At 43.4% G+C, this 24,689-nt stretch overlaps 1 protein-coding gene and 1 long non-coding RNA gene across 2 annotated transcripts in view; one reads left to right on the top strand and one right to left on the bottom strand.

The window, feature by feature from the left end:
• The window catches only part of LOC102571045 (uncharacterized), a 49,779-nt gene that overhangs the window by 12,280 nt on the left and 12,810 nt on the right, over positions 1-24,689 (bottom strand). The window lies entirely within an intron of this gene.
• LOC132247735 (syncytin-A-like) overlaps positions 171-24,689 on the top strand; it is a 55,385-nt gene continuing 30,866 nt past the window's right edge. The window contains exon 1 of the mRNA XM_059720767.1: positions 171-369. The gene's annotated coding sequence lies outside the window, so the exon portion shown is untranslated. The remainder of the gene's footprint in view (positions 370-24,689) is intronic.

Below are 24,689 nucleotides of genomic sequence, written 5' to 3' on the forward strand. Positions count from 1 at the left end.
TTTCTGAAATGTGGTACCTCTCAATTCACTAAAGTTATGGAGGGGTGCCTTGCAACGAGTACCTTGCGTCTAAAAAGGCTGAGAACCACCGCATTAGGGGCTTTTCTTGTAAAACCATGGTAAAGCGCCATCTGCTGGAAATGGGCAAGGACCACTGTGGCTCTCTATCACGAACATAGGAGAAATACAAAATCTCTCCTAGGAGCATTGTCTGTTTCTTCACTATTCTTGCCTGCTGCATCTTCTGACTCATCACAGCTACTGACACTGATTTGTATGTGAATCATAGTTGTATTATGCTATCAGACCTCTGATTACAGTGTGAATGAGGTACAAAAAGAGGAGGAACACTAGAGCTGCAAACGAAAGGTAAATCACCAGCTTATTTTCTGTTATTGTATAAATGAGGGTGTCCAGAGTTTCCAGTCTCAGCAAGAGAATGCAAGGCATATTGTAGTGCCAGAGATGAAGTTACGGTGGCTACACAAAGTCCCTGCTTTTTGGAACATGAGCAGGCATTCAATAAGCTGGCTCATTTCTCTGTATCCTCAATGGTTTTCCTCTGCTAAAGAAATCAGAAAAAGAGACAGGAAAATGTAAGGAGACAGAGAGTGTCAAGGGTGACCAGGACAATACCTATCAAATGATTTTAAAGACTCATACAAATATATCCAAACTACTAATAAACTGGTATTGTTTGTTTGTTTGAAATCTCAAAACTACCTAGTTTCTTTAATGAAAACAACTCCCTTTTGCATCATCTGGTTTTTTTCCAAAAACCAAACAGGAAACTCTGTCACCTCTGAGAGGGAGGAACAGTTAAGCAAAAAACAGTAAAACATGCACTGAATAACTGTGTTACTGTTACCTTTACCCTTTCTTTTGCCTCCGCTTCCTCCCCACTCCCCCAAATTACCCTTACTTTGTATGTAACCAGCAAATGTTTCTTGTCAGGGACTGCTTATTATTTTGTCTTGGAAGACACCCACCACCTTTTGAGAATTAATGATGCAATAGTCTCCAGGCACTAACCAGCTTTATTGAGTGAGAGCTAGCATGGGTCTCCAGTGCAGGGTTCCCTCTAAGCTGTGCATGTGCACAGCCATGCACAATTAAAAATTTTGCCACGCACCAACTTTTTAATGCTGCGCACCCGCCTGGAGAGGAGCTGGGCGTGGAGTGCGGCAGAGGCACCAGGGCCGGCGTGGGACACTTAGAAGGTAAGCTCCTCACTCCTTATGCAGGACAGGCAGCAGCTCCTCCCGAGGCAAGGTGGGGACTGGGACTGGGACTGGCGTGGGCGCCGCGGAGCAGCTCCATGGGCTCTGGGGAACTGCTCCATGGGCTCTGCCAGCTCAGGGGAACTGCTCCGCACCCCCGCATCACCTTGGGGAGCGAGGACACACATGGCATCAGGGCTGGGGAGTGGAGCAGTTCCCTGGAACCCGCGGAACAGTTCCCCGGAGCCAGTGGAGCCCACGCCAGCCCCCAGCCTCCATCCCTGCCTTGCCTCACCTCGGGGAGAAGCTGCTGCCTGCCCCATGTGAGGAGCGAGGTGCTTACCTTCGGTAAGTGTCCCATGCCGGCCCTGGTGCCTCCCTTTCAGTTCAATCAATTGGAGATGATATCTTTTATTAAACCAACAAGATTTTTGCAAAAAAAGTTCATTAAAGAGAGTGAGCACACTTTGTCTCTGCTGGGTGATTTTCTGGTTTCTTCAGTTCTTAGTAATGATTTATCCCAAGAAGGCATTAAACAGCAAGTGACTGTTGGAGCAGTGGCTCTGCACCCGGGTCGCTGCCCCTGGGGAACACACACACGTCTTGCAAGCTGTGTGTCCCATGGCCCTCGGCTGCGTTAGCGTGCATCTCCCTTGCACTGGGAAAGGTTCACAAGTTTGGCAAGCTCAGAGCTAGGACAAGAGTTGTATTGCCATCTATCAATTGATTGTGTCCAACCCATGGCTGCCCCACAGCACTCCAATACGCTGCTCTGAGCAGCAGTTAGCATGGAGAAGGGAGGTGGCCAAACTCTACCCGCTCCCACCTGGACACTTATTGTGGGACACTTACCAGCGGACCACACCAAAAGGGGGAGGCAGGACCAAAGCGGCACGCTCACAGACCGCTACTCCTTAGAGGGAACATTGCTTCAGTAGACACTTATGTGGAGCAAACCCTCTTCACTTTTGGCAGTTAATATTGAGCAAGTGCCTGAACACCTGCCGGATCATCTCTATTTGTAGTGTCAATCTTGTCCCTGAAGAGCATGATGTTCTATTAAGGCCTTTAAACAAAAATGCTTCTCCAAAACCTGGATTTTGGGAATCTTTGGGATGCGATTCCCATTACGTGATAGCATATCAGCTTGAAAATGGCATAATTCTTTTTTGGCGTTATTCTTCCTCCTGTGACACCTATTGTTCTTTATCTGAATACTTGACATAGTTCCATATTACATGGGCACTGATGTTACTCCAGAATGTCAAGACTCCTCATTAATTAGAGATATGAGGATTATTTTGCAGCCTGTTCCAGTTCTCATCATTCAGTTGTTTTTATGGGGTTAGCAAGCAAAGGAGTTAACCTTGTGCTGGGCCCTAAAGGGGTGTTCTGGCATTTTTCATAATAGCTCCCAAGCCACTCCTAAAAGTCAGGTTTTTGAAGACAGACAAAAAAATCAAAACAAAACAAAACAAAACAAAAACAGCATTGCTTTGTTATGGGAATCAAAATAAATTAAACAGTCAAACCAAAATCTTCAACCTTGTGAGTCAATGGCGAATCTCAGTCCTGGCAGTGCTTTGTCAACTAGGTCTCAAACAAGGAGAGACAAGGTTACCTGTTCAGATTTCCAGTTAGCTTACTTTTCCCTCCAGGCTAGCAGGAGCTGGGAGAGCTGCAGAAGCAGCATGCTCAGTGTACAAATGGCACTGTCAGACACCAAGCAAGCCATGGTATAGCACAAAAAGGGAGCAGAGTGGTTCAAAACAGGGCACCTGGAGGATAGCCAGGGGAGAAAAAAATTATTTAATCTTATGGTGTACTAAGAAAAAAGCAATAAGGACTAATTGTTCACAGCAGCTGACTGGCAGTTGTTTTCAGCATTCCTTCAGCTTAAATCATTATCATATCACAATAGGCATATATCCAACCCAGACACTACTGAGTCCAAAATGCTCCAATATCTCCCATTTGCTTGCATGTTTCTCTCATCATGAAGGATTGATTACCAAAGGATATTTCAAGCCAGATCATGCTTATTGAAGATCCAAACCCTTATGTCAAGTGTCAGCAAGCATCTCTGAACACCGGACCAGAAGAGAGGAGTTTGGATCCAGTTTGGTTTCCCCAGATCTGTGTGTACATTATCAGCCTCAAAAAAGGGCTTTGATTAGGATGTCTGCCTATCAGACATAGTCATTGCCCTTGCTGACATCCACAGTGGGGTTCTGCTTAAGTGTCTGCAATCTCTTGGATGTCATCCTAGTTGACTGATTCACAGTGGATCGCCTATTCATTTCCTTATAGCACAGATGAACTTCCTTTCTAGGAAGGCTGGGCAATTTCTGTCATTGGAGGTTTTCAAGATGAGGCTGCACAGACATTAATCTGGGAAGGTTTAGAATCCTGAATCTGTGAAGGAGGGTTGAACTATGTCAGAGCATAGTGGTTGAGTGCCTCGGCACAGTGGAACTTTCTAGCACAAGGCACGGTGAGATTTTGTACGAGGGAATTTCTTGGCACGGTGGAGAACCCCGGCATGGAAAGGTTCCCGCCACTCATATGCAAATTCACATGTTACTATTGGCCGGTTCTAAATTATTCCTACGTGGCGACTAGCAATTGGCTTGCTAGCCGTATAAAAGGTTGAAGCAGTTTCCGCCTAAGTTGGAGAACTCCGCGTCCATCTCAGAGTGAACGTGGCAGACTGATCAACCGCCGACGACTCCCCGTCGCCGACCATCCCCGACATACCCCCGTGTCCTGCATGCTCGTGTTAAAGATATCTCGTGTTATCAGAGCTCCTCAGTTAAACTGGAACTGAAGTTTGAAGTTAACTTTCTTCCTACGCTGTACATCTTGACAGTGTAAGTAAAGCCATCTTTGTTTGAACCAGTACACGTTTGTGCCTAATTCTACTCCAGCGGTCGAAAGTATCCATCTGTACGTGCCGGGTTTGTGGCCACAACCCAGCCGACCCTTTCCCAGATCCCCCTCGGCCCCCACAAACTAGATGACCCTTGGGATCTCTTCCAATCCTATGTCTCTAAGCTAGCACAGTCATTGCAATGGAGAATATATAGCCTGCGTCCCTATCACCTCATCAAACTAGAGAAAAAGCTTAGACAAAAATTTGTCCTAGAATAACTGTCTGAATATAGCAAGAATCTGATTTTGGTGCCAGTTCCCAAGCTCTCATCAGATGCCTACATTTAGGTTTCAGCACATCTAAAAACAAACACCTGGTCCCAGGAGGCTGATACAAATCAACAAGGCTAGGCTCCCCAGGTCCCCTTACCAGTTAATGTGGTAGACTTAGGGGCCTGCAAAGGGTGATGCAGAGCACCAAGGAGCTTAGCAGAGAAGGCTGCGAGTGAGCCAAGAAGAAATACTCAGCATTCTGAACTCCCACCTCTCCTCAGAGCCTATGTGCCAAACTCAAAGGTTCCTCTTTGATACCTCTGTGCACTCCAGAGCACCCAGAGGAAAGTGCCTAATGGACACTGATGGCACTGAGTTCAAAGTAGAGTATCACACTTGTGGCCACTCATGTAACATAGTTGGTATCGCCTTTTATCCAGTAGTCCAGTGACTGGAGCTCTCACTCAGCAAGTGGAAATCCTGTATTTTAGGGTATCCTCAGTCTGAGTGATTTCAAACCCATATCTCTGGCCTTCCAGGAAATGGCCCTGGCCACGAAAGTATAAGACATTCGGGGAAAGGGAGAGTGGCGGGGAAAGAGGGCTCGCTACTGTTGTTGAAGCACACCTACTGGATGGCCAAGAGTCAATGGCAAGGAGAACAGGATTTGGCTCAGTAACCCAGTGATGAGGGAACTTCTGTGGGAGGAAGAGTCCTGGTTCCTCGCCCCTGCTCCCAGAATATTTCTGTTCTTTATCTGATGACCATCTGAGGTACAGAGCACCAAGAGTCCAGGAAAAAGGGACTGAAACTCCCCACATCTCTGGGAGTGCTCTTATCATTGGGCTACTGAATCAGGCTTCCTCTTGCTTATTCTTCTAGGTCTGTGACTCTCAGCTCCCACTGCTCAGGTGTCTCACACCAACAGCAAGAGTGGAGATTACATCTCATCCAGCTTTGTAATGAGGTCACTCACCTATAAAATGGCAGGGTGTGACAGAACATGCCCTAGGGCTGCCATGGCACCCCCTTGATGGCTGCTGTAGTCCTGACCAGCCTTCGCTCCCACCTCTCATGGTCTTCCCCCGAGATCTCACCTGCTACACCGTGATGTTGATGATGAAGAGGGGAGGCTGCCCTTAGCTCGCTCTTGGTGCTCTTTCTATTCCCCTTTTTCTTCTCTGTGGGCTCACCCTGGCCCACTTGGCTGGGAGTTCAGACCGCCAACCTTCAAAGTCTCTCTCTTTCTCTTTCTACTTGGACCAACACTGGGTCTCTTGGACCCCAACCCTTATCCAGGCTTCCGCCTGTTTGGCCTTATCCCGTTTTCCTTCTAGCTGAGGCCCCTCAGACCAGGTCCACTAGTTAGGATCCTGGCTCTTCACGCCTCAGCCTCTCAGTGGAAGATGCCTGCCAGGTACCCTGCTTATGGCCTCCTTCACCCCTACAGGCACTGCCAGTCCTCCGGTTATTCAACAAACATACATCACCTTGACTGAAATACAAGCAAACCACTTCCAGAAAGTTTGCTCTGCTATCCATCAATATCCTATCACAAACTATAATTCCCAGGTCTAGACCCACTCTCACCCTTCTAGATAGCTTGGGTTTCCCTGGGCACTGCTTCTCACAGTCAGCTTCCATGGAGGAACTCCTCTCCCTCCAGCCTGCAGGGTCTGACTGCCTGCTCTGATTCAGGCCCTGGGTTTATATGCCTGGAAGGCACACTCCCTTTCTGCCATATGCCCTTCCCCACCCAGCATAAGAGTTTTACCTTTTTCATTAAAGGCCGGTCGGCACTCCTGCAGCTGTGGCCCCAGAGAGCCAGCTTAGCTTACTACATCCTCTTCTCCCTGTTACCGTCCCCTCTCTCCCCCAACCATTATGCCTGATTACACGGGGGTTCCCTGTTACACAGGGGTTAGCTCGAATCTGCCAGGCAGTGGATGACCTAGAACTGAGGTTTCCTAGGCCCTGGACAACTGCTGTACCCATTAGAGATATTGGGCCTTCCCACATTTTCAAATGAATGTGACCCTGAGTCCCCTGTTCTGTGCTGAACTCAATTCTGTTGGAGTGAGCACCTAGCAAAAAAGGACTCTAGGGATTTTGGTAGAGTTTAAGCATGTTTTCAGCTTCCATCTGAATCACAACAGAGCTTGGGTGGGAGTTAGGCACTTAGTAGTTTTAACTGGATTGCCTCTGAGCATGACTAGAAGCTTGAGGAGGAGCACTTGAAAGTTAGCCTGTCTAAATATAATCGCAATCATGCAGGTGGTCCAATACAATACCCACAAAAATTCTAGCCTAAGTCTGGTTATGTAGGTTCTTTTCAAGCCAAAACTGAGATGCTTCGGCACCCAAATAGTCCTCTGCTTCCTGGAGTGGAGCTGACCTGGATTGTTTTTGAAACCAGGGCATCTAAATTCTAAGTCCCGTTTAGGTACCAAGTTGGCCACTTTGGATCTGGCCTTTGTCCTTTAAGGTCCGTCAGCCAGACATTTTCAAAATCTGGTCTAAGGAAGCGTGATTTAATTAATTGCTACCTGTCAAACAAGCTGCTACCTGCCTTGACAAGTCCCAAGTACATTTGTAATTAAGGGTGGAAAATTCAAAATCTCCTTTTGTAGTAGCTGTGACCATGATCTCAAATCCCCACAAATTACCTACATTTCTCACTGCTAACAACATCACTCATTCATCCATCATCTTCAGTCAAATGTTGCAGTGCATGTTCAGGCAAAACCCTTACTGGAGCCCCTGGGAGTTTTGTTTGAGTAAGGCCTGCGGGATTAGATCATTTGACATAAGAATTTACATAGAGCCTGGAGAGAAGAACACTCTTTTAATATTTAAACAGAGAACGGTCAGGCAGCAGAGAGGTCAAACCACTCTCATACCCTCTGTCAGTGAAGTGAGAGCTAATAGTCAAGCCTCAGGGTCAAAGTCTGTATCTCCATCTCCTACTGTCTCTTTCTGTTTATTGTTTCTTTTGTTCCAGTTCTTTTTCTTTCTTCCCTTCACTTTCCTTTTCTTGCCTCAGCCCTTTTCTCACTCTCTGACCAGCCCCCTATTAACTCCCACTCACTACTGGTTTCCCTCTCAGGGGGCTTCTCCTGCTGTCTCTACTTTTCCATTGTCACAGGAGCTCTCCATCCTACCTAAAAACTCCTCTTTGCTTTTACAGTTTGTCAAACAGCAGAGAAAAAAAAGCATCCCCTCATATAGGTCCTCTTACAAACTCATTTGGCAGTGTCAACACTGTAACAAGCATAATCAAGCTAACCTTAAGCTATAGACCACTGGCACTGCTAGCACCATAGCTGCAGCTGCACAGAGCTCAGCACAGGCAGTAAAACTGGCTCAAAAAGCAGGGTGAGTACTTGCTGGTTGCCTCACACTGACCTCCAGACTACAGCTACATCAGTGCCAGAAAAGAAGTAAGTTAGTTTAAAGCAAAATCAGGTAAGTCTGCTCTATGCTGTAGACCTACTCTTGGCTTCCCTTCAATTGCAACCACATAGGGAGACTCCATTTGTTTCCTGACAAGCTACATAGCTAAATTCCTTCCTAGGTTCTACCACACTAATTGTGTCTTAGAAAGGAGGCACATGGGTGACTAAGGGCACAGTTAGTTGCAAGCAAAAAGAATATTTAGCAGAGGGCCAGATTGCATTTTCATTCTCAGGTCAGTTGTGATGACCAGTTAGTGTTCACCTCAAGTACTGGTCAAAACAGATCAGCAGGTAATCCTTGGCAGAAATAAGGACGTCATTTAATTTTAAAACTCTTGGTCTGAAATCTCCAGTGGCAGACAGAAGGAGCAACTGGGCACCAGTTGAGTTTGCTTGATTTGCAGATCTCCATTCCCAGCCTAAGTTATAGCAGAAGATCTTGCTGTCACTTAGGTTGAAGTTACATGTTACACTTAGCGCCAAATGGGATTTTCAGTATAGCCTGAAGGCCAAATTCAAATTGATTTTTAAGCACCTCAGGTGGGACCTAGGCAGGGTTGCAGCATGTAAGTTCCAAAAAGAGATTAAAACTGGACTACAAAACTTATTAGGAACCCCAGATCATTAGAGGTGTGTACAGAAGTTGCTTTTTTCACCATTTAAAGTGCTTTATTGCCATGACTTAACAGAAGTGCGTGCCTTTATAGCACTTTAAAAATGGGTACAATGCTTTAAATTAACCCTTGTTAAATGAGGTTAAGTTAGAAGTGCTATATTGTACAGCACTTTAGCAACCTACAGTGCTTTAAATAACTTATGTACACTGGTCGAACTTGTGCCGGTTCCACCAGTATCCCAAGGGCTTTGTGAGCTGCTGCCTGGCCCTGTGGCAGATGTAGTACCTGCTCCTAGTGAAGAAGGTTGGGGGTAGGGCAGGGAAGGGAGTGAAAGGGACATGCCAGTTGTGAAAGAGCCATCCACACACATGCAGGCACATGAACACACACACACATGAATGCACACATGCACACTCCAAGGTCCTGTATGGCTGGGGAGACCATATGCTTGGAGCTGGGCTGTCAGCATGGGTGAGAGCTGCCTTCTCCACTAATCTGCTGCTGCTGCTGTCTTCAGTCTCCTGGTGCTCCTGCCACTGAGCCTGGAAAGCACAGAGAGGTTCAGAGCCCCCCCATCCCCCCAAAATAAAACAAACAAAAACACTGCACTTCTGTCATGTTCAAGAGTGCTGTAACTTTATAGTGCATGGAGCACTTTTATACATATCTTGGCCAGCCACATCCAGAGAAGCATGGTGTGCGGCACATTGCACATGCAGGTATTCCCCATGCTGCTACCTTGCAGTGCGGGGGGAGGGAGGGTTGACCCTGGGGTCAAAAAACCCACACCAAAAAAAACCAGGTCAGTGCACGTGGTGGCAGCACACACTGCCCAAAACTGGAGTCTGGATGGAGTCCTGCTCCAGCTGCCAACCAGGCTTCCTGCTGCGGCTGTAGCCCTGGGAGACCCCTGAACCCCAGGTAAGGCTGCTGGGTTGCCGGCCCCAGCCTCCCCTACCTCACTCAGGGTAACCTGCCATGCCGCAGAGCACATGTGGCATGGGCGTTCCCTGGGGACAAGCAGCAGTGGTACAAGGTATGTCACTGCTACTTGTCCATGGGGAGACAAACATCTGCACTCATTTGGATGCACTCCTTAGGTCTATCTGCCTTTTTAGGCCCATAGATACCTTTAGAAATCTGGGTCTAAATATCTAAGTCCCAGTGTAAGTCGTTGAGACTTGTGTCCAAATCCTACTTCACATATTACGTGTAGAAAGTAAGGCAAGGGTGGCACCTTACGGACTAACTGGTGCAGTATAAGAAAGGGTGAAATTATACATTATACTTTGACCATACTAAATCTGTGAAATGTGAAGCAATGTTAAAATTAGAATGTGTTGCAAGCAGTCACACATTGAGGGTAAATACTGTTTCCTGCCTGCACAGATCTAACTTGTCACTAAAGGGCTTGCGAGCAAGGGTATGGTTGAGGGGGAGGAGGGGAAGTGCTTGGAGCAGTGCATCCTGGGGTGCTGGAGGACTGCAAATTGCTCCTTTTAGTCTTCATGGAGCTTACCTGACATGAGCTAGATAGTATAGCACAACTTAGATGATCAGAGGGCACTTAGCATGAGTTAATGAGCTCTAACATGAGAATGCTCAAGTTTGAAGTGTTCTTAGTATGGTTCAAGTGTAACATGCAACTTGTCTTCACCCTTACACTTCTGACCCTCAGTCCCTCAGGGAAGGGGAATCAGGTGTAGTTGAGCTCAGTTCTACCACATCTGCTTCTGGAGGATTTCTGGCCCATCTCCTTCATGCCTTTACCTCAGCAATGAAAGGGAAGCTGGCTATGGGGCAGCTTGCCACTTCTGGTAGCCCTACGCCAGCAGAAAAGTCCTGAAGACTTCTGTTATCCTCTGCCTGAAATCCCTAGCAAGTCTATTGTTAAAGCATAAGTGGCATGAAGTGGCCTTAGTAAAACAGAGAAATCAGCCCACTGTAAATAAACTTGAGCTACAGAAGAACAGTGGTAGTGGTTTGTTGACAGAAAACCAAATTTTAAGCTCTATCAGAGTTAGGCAGTTCAGTTTTAGACAACCCAGTCCTGTTTTACGGCTTGCATTATGATTAGTTGGCATCTCACACAAGGCAATTCCTGTTTCACTTATCATGAACCCTACAGGCCAATGTGGTGGGTAGGCAGCATTCGCAGGGTTGGGAAGGTAGTTTCTCACAGGGGGCAGGCTTGATCCATGTTAGAACTGGAAGCCACTGAGGGAAACCCATCTGCTGCTACAGTAAGAAGTGGTGTTGGCAGTTCAGTAGATGGCAGTCTTCCCTCTAAATCAGTCATGAGCCAGTGTCCCAGCATAGCCATAGAGGCTTCAGAAATTGGAGAGGAACACATAGGGGTGGCATCCTGTCAGACTCCTAGACTTAGAAAGGGGAGCGCTGAGGGAGGCGGGGTGCTGGAGCCTGGGGCAGAGGGAACGCAGGGCACTGAGAAATAAAGAAGATAATAGAAGTTCAAGGAAACATGGAGGATGGGTTCATGGGATAAGGGGAGAATTAAAAAGGGGTAAAGGGGACTCCTGGAGAAGAGAGAAGAAGCAGTATGGGGAGGGGAATAGTGGAGAAAACCAACATGGAAGGGAAGGGACCAGAGAAAGAACCTACATTGCTTTCTCCCCTCCATTTGTACCAAGCCTACTCTTTCCCTAGATCCAGATTCTTCCCACAACCTCCTTGCCAGTCTCTCCCCAACACACAAAGCCTCGGTATGGTCCTTGTCCTGGAGCAAATGCCGTTGCTGTTCTCCTTGTTCTGTCCAGACCACCCCCAGTAAAACTGCTGGAAGCAAGCAGTGTAGTGTCATGTAGGGGCAGAGGTAGGGGAACCATCACAACTCTGTTCTCAGTGGTGACAGGTGAAACAACAAGGAGCAACAGTCTCAAGTTGTAGCAAGGGAGGTTTAGGTTGAATATTAGGAAAAACTCTCTCACTGGGAGGATGGGGAAGCACCAGAACAGGTTACCTAGAAAGGTGATGGATTCTCCATCCTTGAAGGTTATTAAAGTCTGACTTGACAAAGCCTGGCTGGAAGAATCTAGTTGGGGATGATCCTGTTGGACTTGACTTCCTGAGGTCCTCTTCCAACCCTAATTTTCTATGATTCTCTGCAGTTTTAGCTAAGGTTAAGAAACAAAATATCTCACCCATAAGTCACATAAACAACAGTAATTCTTTACTGTTGCACCTTCACAGACTTGGAGAAATCTCAAGCATCTTTCACCACAACATTCAGAAAGATTCTAAATTCTCTCCTGGCTAAATTTCAGCATTCTTCTCCCAACCATTTTACCTACAGGGATTTTTTTTTTTGGTTTGTGTTTTTCTTAATAAAGCCACAGTAATGGATATAGTATATGCCTCCTCTTTCCATTTTCCTTAGGCTCCATCTTTTCTCCAGCTTATGAAAAAAAAAAAAATTGTTCTGGATAGGCCAGCCCAGCCTGGACAATTTCAATTGGAGACACTTTCAGAAAAGTGCTGAATGATTGATAGTAAGGAGCGATAATCAAATTGCTTTGGTAACCTGAGTCAGAGCTGGAACACAAGCCACAGAGCAGTTCCCAGCTGTCAATAAAACTTGCATTTTCAAATAAACTTCCCAAATTACTCTTTTACACAAAATACCGAATGCTGATTCCCCTTGGAACTGTTGGGAAAAGCAAAATGGGAATTGGGTTTTTTTTTCTTTTTAAAGATATCTCACAGTCATGTTTGTCATGTTAATATTTGTCAGAGGCAAAACATGGACTATGTTTATAATTTGTAATTAAAAGGATAAGTCTGTCCTTCCAGATCCTTAGTTGCTTTTACTTGACATTCCAATACTCATGTGCCTCCAAAAAAAAAGACAGACAAGGAACCATCACTTTCCCAGCCCATGATGATGCCTCTGTGATGTAGCCCCAAAATCACATTTACTTTTTTGCTGCCATTATTGTTTTACAAGCTGGTTCTCACTTGCTGATTGGTATCACACTGGCAGTCACCTTTGTTCTACTCATTATTGAAGGGAGATAGCAGCCAGCACATTAGGGATATGAGCATACAGGACAGTAACAGCAGCAGCAAAAGAAGTCAAAGCGACCATATTTAGTCTTTGAATGAATTTATGACTCCAACCAAAATCACCAGGAGCTTCTTCAGAGGGGAGAAGCTAATCTAATATGATTTGGGATGGCTTGCAGAGAAGTGTATTTGGATATATAAATTACTTGCAACATGTTTAAAATAATAATTAGTCAAGATGTTTCTACTGATTAAGCATTAGGAAGTTGCTAAAGAGTGTAAATCATTCCAGCTAAGTGGGCCACTAATTTACACCCACTGACAAGGCTCTATTTCTACTTATTTTCTACAGTAGCATAAGATAGGATCTTCTTTTGTACCAGATAGTTATACTGCAATATTTTTAAACCTCGTCCCCCACCCCCAAATCAGTTGAACCAAACAATTACTCAGTCAGAGTTATCAATGTAAATATGGGGGGAAATGTAGAGACAAAATTTTTTGGAAAATAAAAGAAATCCAGCAACCTGTAAGTTATATCATGAGGTTTCCCTGCACCTGTTCCCTCACAGGCTCAAAGCATGGATCTAAGGAGAGAATTTTTTCCTTATACCAAGATCCCCCAAAAAACCTTTAGTAATTCTTTTCCTCACATGGCCTAGCAGATTTTCAATATTTTTTCTCCACCCCCGCTGCCTCCTCCTTTCCCTCCATGCAGAGTAATCTCCCTGGTCCTGCGTCACCCATTCAATGATCCTTCTTATTCCACATGATCACATGCCCTGTATATACTGTACCTTCCTCTAGGGCTCTAATGGTAAACATAAGGGAGAAAACACCCTCCTTCCACTTCTTTCCTTCTGCTATGTTTTTAAAGACATCTTATTTTTAGCCAGGAAGTTATGATGTTTCCCAAATTCTTGTCTTGAACGTCACCTCTTTCTCTTTCAAACTGCAGGACAGTGTTTTAAAAACTGTTTTTTGAAGTTATGGCAACTGCTAATACAGTGTGATTTTACTTAATTGATTCAAATGTCTCTCTACCATCACAGTCCTTTTCTGTATAGTATGATAACCTTCCAATCACCCATCCTCTTCTTCCAACGCTACAAGTAATGAAGCCTCAAGCCCACGTTTTGTGTTCCAATACAGTACTGGGACATGTCAAATGAACGACACACAGCTTGCTCACTCTGCCAGCTTTCCCATGTATTCGTGTCTATACACCACACAGAAGGCATTGTATTGCAAATCAGCATGCAGCTTAGTCACAAGGAAAGCCTGAGCCAGCTTGTAGCCTCAAGTAAAGCATCAGATTCTTTCAGTGTGAGAATCAGAGTAAAATGCAGTATTATAGGAAAATACTCTCTGAAGTGTCCTTTTTTGCTCCCCCTTCCAAAATGTATTTCCAACCCTGATGTCCCTTTTAGAGTTTCAGTCCACAGAGTAACACACATCCTGCAACCAATGTTGCACACAATTCCACATATCTTGCACCCAATATAGTTCCAGACTGTCAGAAGAGCTGTAGGTAAATGGTTCTGTAAATACATTATCAATTTACAGGGTGCATAACTTTGTAATGAGTGATCTCAGAAGCCCGTTGTTTCTAGATTAGGCTAGTTCTGTGAATGAAAAAAGCAAGAACACCAACAAAAATTTAGTGGGAATCAGAAGGCCTAAGATAGGGAGGGTCTTATTTGTCTCTCTTCTTTCCCATCGTCAGTTTCAGTCTCCCGAGAACTCTTCCAGAATGCTTCCATCTCCTCTAGGAAAGCTATTTTCAATTTAGCGGAGATGATTTAGTCTGATGATGAGGGTGAAGAGAAGGAGAAAGGTTTAAATCAAACCCAGTTAGCAAAGCCAGATAGGCTTCCCTTCTAGGTGTGACCCATCAGTTCAGCTGCCTCCATCCTCGACAGAATCACGTGTGGACGTTGTGAAACACAGCCATGCTACTAAAACTCTTCCTTAGTCTCAAGAATTAGCCGTGAAGGAATATGGGAGAAAGTATCAAGATTCTTAAACTGAGGAAGTTACATCCTCTAATTGGTGCTGCAGCAATCAATGACCAGAGTAAACATTAAAAAGTTCAATCAGCATTTCATCTGAGAATCTTAAAACTTCACATGAGTGCTGTGGCTTTAGAAATAATCCATTTAAGAGATTATCTCTTAGCCACGCTGAGGTAATCTCATGAAGCAATTGTGTACGTTCAGTCCCCGTCTTCAAGACACCTAAGCTCTCTGCAGGACTCTTCCCCACCACGTGAGTGGTTTATTAGGATTTAGGGAAGGCCAGATAGGGCAACCAATGCAATCAAATGTGCAACCAGTCAAAGCAATAGATAAACCAATGAATACAGTGGGCAATATGGGGTATGGAGGAAGACAAGGGAGAGGAGTTACAGTAGGATACCCACAGGGGGAAAACCTGACACAAAGACATAATGTATTTATATAGGACTCCTTCCACACACGTTAAGTGCTTTAATGCAACCCCTACTTCTTGTAAAAGGAGCTGCATATAAATTTCCATTGCCTGGACAGCCATAATTATTGTACAGAATACAACCTCAATACAGCATAAAAACATAGGTATGACCAGACTGGATCGTGTCATTGGTCCAACTAGCCTGGTGTCACAAGAAACTGCTGGTGATGTTTCCATCTAGTCCAGCAGACTCCAACATGGACAAACATCACAAGCTTTACAGAGAAGTGTACATGAAAATTATACATCTATTTGTGTGTGTGTGTGTGTGTGTGTGTGTTAGAGAGATTCTTTCAAATATTTGTTTAATTTTAAATAATGATTATTATAATTTTAAATAATAATTTTAAATTAGACACATTTAAAATTAACAAAATTAAGATAAATTTAAAATATAGTAAACAAAATAGTAAATTCTATTTCACTGGGGAAAAAAAGCCCAACAGCTGTAATAATGGGGGGAGGGATTTTGACCAATACCTATAAAGAAAGAATTTCCAGAAGTGCAGATGGCAGGTGCTATTATATTAGTACATGTGTTTTGCTCTGGGCAGGGTGATGGTGAAGACTTTGTGGTTAGGCCTATCCCTCTGCATTTTGCAAGGAGGATTGAACTGAAGAGTTGCAAGGCTTGCTTCTGGAGGCTGCCAAACAGGAAGTCACACCTCCCCTGAAAGGGCTAGCATACCTATGCTCCGTTTACGAGAATTAGGGGTTGCATTAAAGAGACCTGATTTCAGGATTGGAGCTGAAGGGGCTTTTCCTTCCAGAACTGTTTCATTGATATGATCTTGACAAACGGCAGCAAATAGAATATGCTCCTGCTCATTTCCGTAATAAGTCTGAGCACTGACCCGACGCACAGAGCTTGCCATTTTAACACTCTGTGCAAGGCTCCTGGATGGGCCGTAGTGCGGGCTGGTAGAACCAGGAAGAGGAAGGACAGCTTTTTGTGAAGATCTTCTTGAATTAATAAAACTGCCAGGGGGACAAAAGCAGCCCATGCTAAAAATCTCCATAAAAATCAGATTAAAATGTGCCCATTAACTCAAAACATATGAGTCTGAACATCAAAAGGTTTGTAATTCATGCACGTGCTGCAGATAATTATCAGTTTAATTTGATACTTCCTACAGCGACAGAACTGACGTCAGAACAGTTCAACTGCTGTCTTTCAAATAAGACTCTGACATTGAAAGAAGGCCCCACTGCCCAGCTGCCTTTCTAGTATTAAACAGTCTGTTCCTTCCCTGCCCCCTACACAACAACCATGCCAAGAAACAGCTTGTACCCTTGTGCTTCATCCTCTTCAAACCTCAGTGCTTCAGCAGATGAGGCTTGCACTATGCTCTTGTTCTTGCAAGGGACCCCTCACTTCAAATTCCCCACCTCATGACTCAACCAGTGAAGAATTATGAAAGAAAACCTAATTGAAACACGGCCCCTGAGAACCATTCGAAATATGGCTTAGGAAATAAATGTCAGATTCCATTTCCTCCAGTCCACTGGAATCTGCAGATGGCAGCAATACCACTGCTCGGCTTCCCTCCCAGGCCTCACCCAGGCAGACAGGCTGCACTGCAAAAAGGCCTCAGCAGACAGGTTCACAAATCAGCTGGCAGAGGAGCCTTTCCCCTAGGTTCACTCAGGGAATGCTTGCTGCTCCAGGTCAGCCAGAGGCTGCCCTGTGTCAGGGGCTGAGGTGTTGTGGGAGCCGAGTTATACATGCACCAGCTTGACTGCCTGTAATCCGACAGTAGTCTCATATCACTGCCTGGCCGGGGGAGCTCCTCTTAGAATTCTCTGCATATTTCCAAAGCTGTCGGGTTACTTGTGATGGCAGAAAGCAGGTAATAAATCTCAGCCCCTCCAAGAAAGCTGCACGTATCATTAACTTGAGAATAATGTGACTTCAGGCACTGGCAGAGCAAAGCACTTTCATGTCATATTTCAGAGATATTTGTTTAATTCCAAAGCTTCCCCTGGAGTTGCGATGGGGGTGTGTGTGTGTGTGTTTGTGTGTTCAAGGAAGTGCCTTTTTCCCCCTGTTTAAAGAAAAGATTCAAAAAGCCTACTAAAGTATACTCAGCCCCTGTAATTTAGTTTGATGACAGACCCCAAGCAACATTCCCCTTTCTGCTACCCACAATGTACAGTAATAATCAAAGCAGCTTATTTATTTTTCTCTACAATGAGTTCTTCCCCCTCTGTCCATAGCTACAAGACACTTGTGTGGTGGCCTTCCTATAATTCTTCTTTTTTTTTTTTTTTAATTAAAAAAGAAAAGAAAAACTTTTATTGCATGAAGTATGGGAAATCACTAATGGTTAAAAAAAATCCCTTATTTAGCACTTTCCTACCACCCCATCCTTGTACAAGAGGGTTTTCATTTAATTTGTGGAGAGTGGTATGGAAAAGGGCTCTATGAAAGATTTGGGCCAAGCCCCGAGACCTTTAGGTAGGTACAGCATTTACTATAAGCATAACAATCCATGAAATTTAGTTGAAGGTTTTTGGAGAACTGTTTTTCTTGTGAAATTTAGCTATTAATAGTTTTCCTGTCTGTGCCAAGCAATAAACACAGGTACCTATCACTTAAGAGAACAGATAAGGTCAATATATACAGCAAAACTACGTACATGCTGCTGAGCATTAGAGACAGACCAGCTAACCTGTTCTGGAAGTTAAAATCTGTCCCACACTGTAATCAATTGTACTACCCCAAGCCCAGCTCAAAGTGTCATTTGTTTGTTTTAATAAAAGGAATGCCAGACAGAACTTTAAACCTGTTCCCACAATGTTACTTTAATTATACAAGAAGACTGATGATAATTTACATTTTAATTAAGATGAATGAATTATGCATGATTCATTAGAACATTTTTCATAGATAGCGCTAGAGCAAAAGTGGTATGGACTACAGGGATCATCTTAGCAATGTAAAAAGGACAGCATCCTGCATTTTCAATTGCATTTGATTGAAGAAAGACAGCTGTAAAAAGGTCACCTCATCCAAGTACTGATCTAGTATCTGAGCTCTGCAGCATGCTGTGTGCTACTGCAGAAATTATGTTCTATGCTTATTATGCCCTGCAGGAATTATAAATTACAGTTTTATACAATAATAATGCAGTATTTTAGATCATCTTAATACAGGATTACCCTTCAGAGTATTTTAGGATTGCAGCATGTACACTGGAAATTTAACAGTGAAATAGCTCATCTTTCTAGCCTAAACTAGGACTCATCTAGGTAGGAATAATCATGTACAAGACCCTTGGTTTGAAGCTTAAGTCACACTAACATCTCCAATAGTGATGGGTCTTGCCATTATATCAGGGCATTCATAATATGGAGTTCTTTGCTTGCAGGCTTGCTTATAGTCCTTACTTTCATGGATGCATAGGACTACATGAAAATCTTAGCATTCACCTTTAGAAAGAAAGAAAGAAAGAAAGAAAGAAAGAAAGAAAGAAAGAAAGAAAGAAAGAAAGAAAGAAAGAAAGAAATCTAGCTGTCAGACCTGCAGAGGGAAATGTGAAAACTTGAATCCTGAAAACTAAAAATTCAGAAAACATCATCTTGAACCCAAAGTTAGTATTTATTTCAATATCTTATTATTGTTTTTAAGCTGCCATATGATTTCTGGCACTTGTAGCTGGCAACAAAAGCATCTCTTATGCAATATTCTTATTTCTCTGTATCCCTTTCCTCTTGCTGCCAGTTTCCTCATATCTCTTGCCCTAACGGGCAGGCCAAATTTGAAGAAAAAAAAAATGTAATGCTGCCAAATTAAACTGGCAACATCTGACTGGCCGTATCTACTCCCCGTGCTGGATCCTAGTGCAATTGCAGCATTCAAATTTCATGTTTTATTTGCTTGCTTTGGCTTAATATTAGTTATTTCCTCCCTTATATCATCATACTGCAAGTATACTGGAAGCCATGACAGGAAATATGTCATAAACACTGAGGACAAACCTTCACTTGATAAATACAACCATGACCAAGTACCTGGGGCTTTCCCTTCCCCTTGCTGGAGATGTCACTGTCCTGTATGCCCATCTGAAGGGAAAATGTCTTTTTGGAAATTGGAGAAGTCTATCTGGACTTCCAACCATTACCTAGAGAAGTCATTTGGATCCTGGTACTAGATGAAGCCTTAGTCCTGTAGCAGTCTGAAGGGCTAGGAAGAGGTCCTAGCCAGCAAAGCTCACATATCAAGGGGAGCTTGCCTACCCTACCTCTTCTGAAGTGGGTGAGCAGTGAGTGAAGCCAGCTAGGGCAGCAGCTTCAAAAGCATAAGTCAAGTGCCACCCAGACAAGGGCCTAATAATTCCAACTAAACTGGCAACTAAAGCTTACAATAAACAGTTCATTTTGTTGTGATGTGTGTTGAAGCATAAGGGACTGTATTTTAACAGGACTTCCTGTACAGGACATCTTACTCCTGGTGATCTTTGACAATAGCCCCAACTAAAAGATAATTCCTGGTTGTGCTTCAGATACAAGAAACATTGAGAGGATGCTCATGCCATTTATTAATTCCTTCATATCATGAGAAAGAGTACAGTGCACATACACAAGGGCAAATCAGCCAGTGTACCAAGCACTAACAAGAATGCAGGGATTACCCTATCAGACTGGTCTAACAGCCAGTCTAATGCAGGAACCTGTCTCCAGCAATGCCAGGGCCAGAGGAAGGTGCAAAAGAACCTCAGGTTGAGTAGTTACAAAATAACTTGCCCATAGGAAATGTGTCTTCCTAAACCTAGTCAGTTAGAAATTGGTGTATGACTTGAAAACTTAACAGGTTTGTGCTCATTCTGTTTTATTCCTGCCCAGTATATCTGTGGATGTTCTCCAACTTGTTTGAAAAATTCTACTAAGATTCAGCAATAATTATATCTAAAGAAATTAGTTCCAAAATTAAAATCAGGGCTCCAAAAGGGATTCATCATGAGAGCAAGCAGCATAACCATCTTATTTACACAGTGTTCTATGCATTTGCTTAGAACAGTTTATGATTTTAGCTTTCTTCTTGTTTAGGAAATGGCTCTCTCCTTATTTGAGGCATGCTGCTATGCAACAAAGCTGCTATGCTTTGCCACTTACCATTATCACACTTAGGTAGACCCCTTATCGCCTTCCATTATTTCCAGGGGCTAAATCACAGTGAAAGGCAACTAAAGATGCACTAAAGACTTTCCCAATGTTACTTTTTTTCAAAGCAGCTGATGAGGTTGCCAAGGGAATGTTACCTGGTCAAACAGAAGGAGGGCTGGTCTATGAAAAACAGCTCCCTCTAAAGAGGTAAAACTATAATATGAAAGACCTTGAGAATTTCCAGTTTGTTGCCTACCAAAGGCAACAAATAAAATACAGTTCTGAGAATTCCCATGAATATTAAAAGACAGAGTCCAACTCAGTAACAACTGTAATAGTTATTTTGTTTACATGTTTGTATTAAACATACAGCAGCCATCTAGTTACTATCAAACTACATGTGTACTAGAGACCATTGGTTAATTTTCCATAGGCTAAACAGCCATCCTTAGAGAGATTTTCTATCACTATTAATTTTGTCTAGAGTCAGACTAGTGACTCTGAAGCAAGGCTACATAGTCCCATTGCCAGCCCTCTTAACAATACTCTCCTCTATTGGAGTTTTTTTCCCCTACAACCTGAATCTCTCTCTCAGATATCTAACGACCATCATAATTGGTTCAATATATCTCCTGTTTCTTTACTACTGACTTATTAAGAATTTTCATGATTCTAGCTGCAAGTGAATTTAGGGAAGATAATCTATTGAAGCCCTTAACTCATTTGTGTCCATGGAAGCAGAGGGACATTTCTCCATCCATTTCCTTGCTTCCCCTTCACCTCCAGGTGATATACCACCACTTAATCTCAATTTAGGTCTCCTGGGCTACTGCCATGCATAAGAAAGTAATAAGAAAAATGCTTTCAGCTGTTGTTGCATCTGCCTTTGTTTTGCTCTTCAACCCTGCTCTCCAATACCAGAGGGGAATGCTTGACTCATACTAGCGTGACTTGGTGTTCTACCCTGCATGGTCCATTTATCTGCTGTAACTTTGCTTGAAGTAGGTCATGGGGCAGAATAAAGCTTCTTCCTTCACAGGCATACCAATGCCCTCTAGTTCATGCGGGCTTTACAAATGAGAGCAGACATGTGCACATCTCTTTCTATGCAATCACATGCTGGGAAACAGCTTATTGCTTTCCCGAAAGGGAAGCGCCTCAACCTCAAAAAAGCAGGCAATGCCTCCATGCTTCCCCTTCATTCTTCCAAGCTAAATTAGGTTTGTAAGGTAACCAGAGCATTCTGGCCCGGTCAGAACACAAACCATTCAGGTCAAGAGATACCAAGCAAGCTGATTGTGGCCCTGTAACAAAGTTGATCCCATACATTGCTTCAGTGACAGGTCTCTTGAACCAGACTCTGTTTGCGACCTTCTGCGGACATGCAGCGAATGTGAAGTTTTGGACCAGAGTAACTCTGCATAATCCAAGAGGTGGAAAAACAGGCCTCATGTCTGAAGGGAACCTGAGGATGCAGTGGAATCTTGCTGGGTTTGAGTCCTTCTCCAAAGCAAAGGGGAGTGAGGCAGACATATCAGGTCTGGAGGCCCTGGAAACTAAAAAGGAATTTTGGAAACAGGAGAGCCTGTCTTGAAATATCAACTCCAAATGGGATACCAGCGGCAGATGCATGGCTGGGGTGAGAGGCCAGGTATCAGTCTTGGCAGTGGTTTGGCTTCCCAGGAAATCCGAGGGAGGAAGGTACAGTAAAAAGCTCACAATCTGTTAAATCCAAGCAGCTAGAACTGTTGCTGAGAGATCTTCTCTCAAATGTGTTGGGCTGCAGCAGTGACCAAACACCCTGGGAGAGCAGGTGTAAAAAGAAATTTACAGCAATAGACTCGGGGGGGGAAAAATGGAGCAGCTAAAAGCATGGAAGACAAAAGGAAGCAATTTCAATTGCACTGAACTCCATACCTAAAAGCCAGGAGTGCCAGCAAAAAGGCAAAACTAAACAGCAACTATGCAAGAGAATGAACTCTCGCCGGAAAAAAAGAGGACGGAGACATACACTCACCATTAGGAGAACATTTCTCACACAGCAACCACACCGTCTCTGACCTCACTACCTTCGTGCTCAAGGGAATCTACCTAGCAGTTTTAAGGCAAACTAGGAAACAAAAATTCATAAGCTAGCTGGACACTAAGAACTAAGAACCAAGGACTAAACATTGATATTGAATTTATGACCCATTATGAGTTTATCCAACTGCTGAATTCTTTCCACATAGGAATGGCAAGATTGAGCTCCCCACTCCTGCCTGCCCCTTTGGATAGACCTTGTTCTCCTAGTAACCAGCTTCTTTTCTTTAGCTAATCGTGAGTCTGCTACCCCTGAAAATTTATCTCAGACCTTTCCCTATGCTGTGTTTCACTTGCTGTGTCTGGCTTCCTGTAATTAGAGACCTGAAAAAGAATGTCTAACTTTATCTAAATTACATAGTTGGCCCAATAAAAAGATATCACCCTAAGAAATTCTTGCCTCATGTAATTTCTGGACCATCATCACAGGTACAACATCACTCTTACACTACACTGAAAAAAGCAGTCAGTCAGAAGGCTACCTTGTAAGACTAGCTACTCAAACCAGTAATCAAAGACCACTGTTGTACAAGAGACATGGAGTGCAGTTCTAAATAAAGGAGTTCAACTGAGCTAAAAAAATCCTTATCCTTAAGATCTAAGACTAAGTGCAAAAATTAAATGGTCTGTTCCAATACCTTCAAGGGTGCACTGGCACCGTTCACTTACAGCTTAAAGCTGGGGATTGGTAGCTTATGCATCAGAGATTTCTACAACATGTAGTGCCAATATACTACAAGAGAGGAGGTGGCTTTGGCATTCATGTATAGATTCAAAAAAAGGTTGTGTGCTTTTATTTATGTGGGGCCAACGTTAGCTGAAAGTAAACCATAAACCACTTATTACTATTGCCAAAAAAGCGAGGTAGGAATGTAGTGTTCCCTGAGTACGCAGAAAGTTTGAGAAGCGGCAGCTCCCCCCTACTTATAAATATATGGTTTGTAAATCAAATTAAAGCCTGGGAGAGATTTACTGGTTGTAGAGGCCTTCTCAAGAGCGTTTAACAAAACTGCAATGGAGCAAGTGTCAGAATTAGCTATTATACAGGCTTTCTCCAAGACTACATGAGCCTTAAAAAAAAAAAGAAGAAAAATTCAACATCAACTGTGATTGCCAGAACAATAGCTCAGGATGAAAACTGGGAAGACAGTGGATAAAGCTATTAGCCCAGGGGGTCTAAAATAGCATGTTCCCAGCCCTGTACTGGATTTTGTTTAAAGAAACCAGAATTCAAAGATGTTACAGAAACATACATTAGAAAGGATACGTGGAAGGTCATTTAGGGATTGAGAAATCTAAGAAAAATCTAGAGACATTTTATAACGGCCTCAAATGAACTGTGATAGTGAGGAAGTTGCCAAGGCATGTCATGTATGCCAAGAACCAAGGCAGAGTCAAGCGAAAGAACCAGTGTTGGTGACATAGGAAAAATTAGCACCCAGAAGCAAAGTAGGTAATGATTCTTTTCCATTGAATGGAAAAAAAAAATTGTGTGTTCATAATCTAGATGATTATTCTCATGTCTTGTATTTAGTGTTGAAATAATAAAGCATCTACTGAAAAAGCTATGGAGTCAGACCCTGACAAACAGGACTTAGAATACTGTAATGAAAGAAGCCGATGTCAGAAGATCTCAGGATCTGATGAACTATAATAAGGTTAGACATAACAACAAGAAAAACAACAGCAACATAACTTGGGGTCTCAGGAACTGCCACCACTTCATGAACACCACACAGTGTGCATCTCTGATGGAAAATCAATTGTCATGAACAATAGCAATGTCACATGAGCTTACCCTGCAGTAGAAGGATTTTGTTATTCTGAAGAAACATACACCAAAGAGGAATGAACAACAACCACTTCCAGAAGAGATGAACACAGAGCACATGGTGTCTGCCATTTTGCTTGAGAAGGTTTCCAAGAAGAACTACAGGAACTGGAGACAGCTGAGCCCCAGCACACAGCATTGCCAAAACAGATGGACTTACAGTCTCTTGACAATAGTAGTACAGATGTCAAGGAAGACCTGCAAGTCCAAGTGACCATGTGAAGCATCACAGAGATTAAATGGAACATTTGAAATAGGTTTAGTTAGAAGACTGGTTATAAGGACTTGAACACATGTTATTTTTAGGGCAGAAGGCAGGATAGAAATGCACTTACAGACTAGCTGCCTTATGTCTGACTTCAGACTAACATGGATAACAAACTCTCTCTACTCATGTTATATTTAAGTATTGTTATTAGAGTTTTGGTTGGGATAAGAAGTGGTTTTATTTCTCAGACACAAGAATGCTGGGGGAGGATAGGTCAGAAGCACATGCCTGTTGTTCAAAGACAACTGAAACTGCATAAAAATGATCTCTTTCAAAAACCTGGGCCCCAGAGTGATTGCTAGTTATCTTATGGGGTAGGGTGATAAGATGGAAGACTCCTTTTTACCAACACTAAAGTTTTTAGGACTGTTATATTAGCCTTAAAAGGTAGGAAAGTCAATGCTTCAAAAGTGTCCAAATGCTACAAGTCACCATCCCTTTGATTACAGC

This window comes from Alligator mississippiensis, chromosome 1 (assembly GCF_030867095.1).
Source record: "Alligator mississippiensis isolate rAllMis1 chromosome 1, rAllMis1, whole genome shotgun sequence".
NCBI lineage: Eukaryota > Metazoa > Chordata > Crocodylia > Alligatoridae > Alligator > Alligator mississippiensis.